The sequence below is a fragment of the Dasypus novemcinctus genome, chromosome 27 (assembly GCF_030445035.2).
Source record: "Dasypus novemcinctus isolate mDasNov1 chromosome 27, mDasNov1.1.hap2, whole genome shotgun sequence".
NCBI classification, from domain to species: domain Eukaryota; kingdom Metazoa; phylum Chordata; class Mammalia; order Cingulata; family Dasypodidae; genus Dasypus; species Dasypus novemcinctus.
Window position 1 is genome coordinate 48,987,632 of NC_080699.1, and position 4,653 is coordinate 48,992,284.

At 39.2% G+C, this 4,653-nt stretch overlaps 1 pseudogene; it reads right to left on the reverse strand.

Annotated features, from left to right (window-relative positions):
• Positions 1–323: 323 nt before the first annotated feature.
• LOC105745799 (olfactory receptor 2G2-like) lies at positions 324–4,160 on the reverse strand (annotated as a pseudogene).
• Positions 4,161–4,653: the final 493 nt, after the last annotated feature.

Consider the following 4,653-nt stretch of genomic DNA (forward strand, 5'->3'; position numbering starts at 1 on the left):
CAAGTGGGACCGACCCCTCGTCCAGAGCTGGACCGACCCCTCGTCCACAGCCAGACCCCACCTCTACTGACCAAGCAAGCCGCCGCAAAATAATGTAATGGTAGTGGTGCAAATTTGCCAAATCCCACAGCTCCTCTGTGGTGAAATGGGCACTCAAACTCAGATTGTTCAGACTCTAAAATTCAAGCTCTAATTTATTCTCTTCTACTGAATCCCATTGACAGGGTCATGAACATAACCAAATTAGTTATTTAGTCACACTTCATTAAATGATTCACCCTTAGTAAGTCTCTCCTAAATGTTTCTTGATAATCATGTCCCATTCAGTCATAGAGTTTCCCCCAATTTTTTTCCAGTGCTGCCTTTACTTCCTTGTGTCTCAGAATATAAATGAGTGGGTTAAGCATGGGGATCACCACGATGTAGAAGAGGGAAACAAACTTGCCCTGGTCCTTGAATCTACTCTTGGCTGGCTGCAGATACATGAAAATGATGGTTCCATAGAAGATGGTGACCACCATCAGGTGGGAAGAGCAGGTCCCAAATGCTTTATGTCTTCTAGTGACTGACTTGATCTTCAAAACTGCTTGAGCAATGTACCCATAGGAGATTAGGGTGAGTGACAAAGACGCCACCAGGAATAATACACTAGCCACAAAGAGCTCAGCTCATATGTGGTGTCCACATATGCCAACCTGATGAGCACAGGGACCTCACAGAAGAAATTATCCACCTGGCGATGACCACAGAAAGGCAGGTGAAGGGTGAGTGTGGACTGAATCAATGTGGTGGCCACCCCACTGAGCCATGCCATAGAGGCCGAGACATGGCAGAGCTGAGGATGCATGAAAAAGTATAATGTAAAGGATGACAAGCAGCAATATAGCAGTCATAGGACATCACAGCCAGGATACCCTCAGTATAGACCAGGGCAAGGGAGACATAGAGTTGAATCACACAGTCTACACATGTGATGGACTTACCTGAACCCTAGGGGTTGATTAGAAGCTGGGGAATGATACTGCTTGTAAAGCAGAGGTCCAGGAAGGAGAAATGGGAGAGGAAAAAGTACATAGGAGTGTGGAGTTTAGAGTCCAAGATGGACAACAAGATGATAACAGTGTTGCCTAGAAAGGTCATGAGGTAAAGGTCAAGATGATTCCAAAGAGAACCAGCTCTAACTGAGGCTTGTCTGAAAAACCTATCAGAATGAATCCAGAGGAGGCACTCTCATTGGTCTACTGCATTACTCTTGCTTTTATCTTTCACTTCTGAAAGATGAAATCATAGCATGTATTAACCTCAGGGATTTTATGACAAATCCACGACAATTAAGATTTAGTGCTGGCTTAAAATATGAGTGGTTATAATCCTATTATCAAATTTCAGTAAGTAAGTAAAGCAAAATTTCTTGAAAGGTATAGAAAGATCTTTCCTAAATTATAATTAAAATAATTTAAGGTTTTGTAATATATTACAAAACCTAGCATTCAGTATGCTTTTAAGATTATTCACAGTTTTAGAATTTTATTAAAGAAAAGAACTTTTAAACCTCCTTTAAAAGAAAGAAAAAGAACATTCCTGGAATAAAATACATTGGTTTCAATTTTATTTAGCTTACATGTAATCTCCCTACATTTATTGAATACCAATTAAATAAATTAATATTATATTTATTAAATCTTTAAGATGATGAAAGTTCTAAATTCATGTTTAATGGAATAAAGTTAAAAAAGGAAATGTAGATCTACCCCTCTCTTCAATGAATAAAGTAAACTTAATAGGTAAAGAAAGATTTAGTGCTGGGAAATCAAACCTTGGAAATAAATGAAGAAAAAGGTCAAACTAGAAAATACTGGTGTGTGATTTCTTTGATTATCCCATGAACACAATCTATTGGCCATAGGTTTTCCAACTACTTTGAGACAAAAGAAAAGGTCATAATTATTATAAAGTTTGAATGTACAAAGTTTAAGGGTTCCTATTTGGAATGATGAAAAGGTTTTGGTAATGGATGGTGCTGATGGTAGCACAACATTGTGAATGCAACTAACACCACTGAAATACATATCTGACAGTGGTTAAAAGGGGAAATGCTAGAATGTATATCTGGTAACAGAAAAAATTTTTAAAAATCCATGGACCTATACTACACAGTGACTGCTATGTTAAGCAATGGGCTCTAGTTAATAGTAAAATTTTAAAAATATCCTGTTATCAATTGTAAAAAAATTCCACACCAATGCAAGGCATTGGTTGCAGAGTGGTGTATAGGAACCCTGTATTTTGTGTGCGGTTGTTCTGTAAACTCACAAATTCTCTAATAAACAAGATTTAAAACGCAAATAAATAAATTTGGGGGGACATTATTGTATGTATTGACTAAATCAAATAACGGGATATGGTAATTAAAGGTAAGCTTGAGTCAATCTTTCAAAGACCTTAAATGTCAGTTAACCTTACTTGTATATTATTTATTAAGTAAAAGAGAAGTAAAGTCTTTATAAAAGCATGTGGTTTTGTTTGAATTTTCTTTTCAAATATGTGTATAAACAGTGAAGTAAAATTTAAAACAGAAACCACTTCAATCCAGAAAAAATGCTGAAAAATAAATGGATAGACAACCAGCAAGATGACAGGAAAGTAAGGAGCCTAGAGTCAGCTCATGCAACAGGACAGTTAGTAATCACCCAGAGCTTTCTGAAGCTCTAGTTTGGGAGCTCCAGGAGACCAGAAAAGCATCCTTCAATATCCTTGAAAGAATGGAAAGAGGAGACTACCTATCTGCAGAGAAGATTCGTGAGTAGAGTACTCCATGTCCTGGAGGTGACAATCTTCCACTGACAGTACAAGCCACCTTAGGAGCTAATCTGTGGCTAGAATTGGAAGCTCCACTTCCCAAAAACAGGGGAGGAAGAGACAGTTGGGTACCAACTTCAGCTACTGATTAGTAAATTTAGCAAGCTAAAGTATAACCCTAAGAACAGGAAAAGTTGGAACATGTCCAAGTCAGAAAGAGGCCAGACTCCATCCCTGCCATGAGGGGAAGCAGAGTGCACTGAAAATCATAGTGCTGGCAAGGAAAGTCTTTCCATCCAGATCAGATTGCAGCACTAGCCTAAGCCCCAGCCCCACCTCCAGCAGGGAGGGAGCTGGGGGCACCTGTGCCAGCCTCTCCTGTTAACTGCAGGTATATTTGGCTGGACAGAGTTGGAAATCTACCTTCCACCTGGGCAACTGTGGTGATTTTAGACCCACACAGCATAGGTTGCTGCCCACACCTAAAGCACTCTTGTATGGGAATAAAAATTGTTCCTTGTAAAGATATAACTTTTAAATTTTTATTCTTTATTCTTTTCAAATAGACCATTGAATTACATAAAATTCTTTGTAAGTATACTGTTTACCTTCTTCCCAAGAAAGATGAAAATCTCATTTATATTTATTTATTTTACATCTATTAAAATTTTAAAATTTACATCTATTAAGTTTTACTTATAACTTAGGTTTCTTGGCAATATACTCTTGCAAGTTATAATGCTTTTGTCTTAAAAACAACTCATGACAACTGCATATATGTTCAACTTACAATTACATATGTAATATATATTATATAGATAAGAATAAAAGAAAGTTTATACTCATGAGATCAACACAAAAATTGTAACATAAATATAAGAACAGATTAATAAATAATGAACATATACATAAGTCTCTTAAGTATATGAACAATTTTGTCAGTAGTAGTATTTTCTTTCATGTTGAGTTTCTGTAAAGAGAAAGTTCCATATTTCTGGTGTGTTCCTCAAGTTGAAACTGTGTGATTGAAGGTGGAATTGACTATGGAGGAAATCACTTGTGTGTTCAGGAGGTGAAGGTAGAAGATCTCCAGCCCATGGAGCAAGTTCTGTTGATCCACTGCCCTCAAAAATTCTTCGATGGAAGAATTGGAGAGGGTCATTACTGCCTGGTGGCTCTGTAGGCCTGAGGGGAGCAGAAGCTCAGTGCTGCTTTAAGACTGACCCAGGCCCACTGCTGCAGGAGGGACCATCAGGGAGGGGAAGGGATTCCAAACACACTGAGTGTGGAAAAGCACCTGGTGCTGCGGTGGTCCTCAGGACCTCTTCTTGTGCCTTCAGTGTTTTCAGCATCTTCTTCATCTCTTCTTCTTATCTGGAACATCTGGCTCTCTCTTCCTGTAGTTCTAGGACCACTGAAGTTAATTCCTCCATCAACACTGCTGTCGTTCCCTTAACCTTTCTGTAGGTGTCAATGAGGCTGGGCATTTTTAAAGTCACTTTCTGTAGCCTAGCTTCCTCTAAAGATGACTTAGTCTCTGCATACCTCCTGTTCGCAGCACTCATCTTATCAAGAAGTTGACACTTCTTGACAATCAGTGTAGCTAGTGTGTCCGCAAGCTGTTTTTCATGTTTTATATAAAGTCGGCTTCTAACAGACTGCTCAAGTCTGAACAGGAGGAGACACCCCAGAAGGCTGAAGAAGGATTGAAATGCCCCCGAGTCCTCCAGGAGGCTGTGGAATGCGAGGTGTGGAGTAGTGCCACTGCGCTCCATCACCACCTCTCAAAGCTTCCCTAGGATCATCCAAAGACAAGCTCCACAGAGCAGTACAGGCCCTCCGTGGCACTGATGC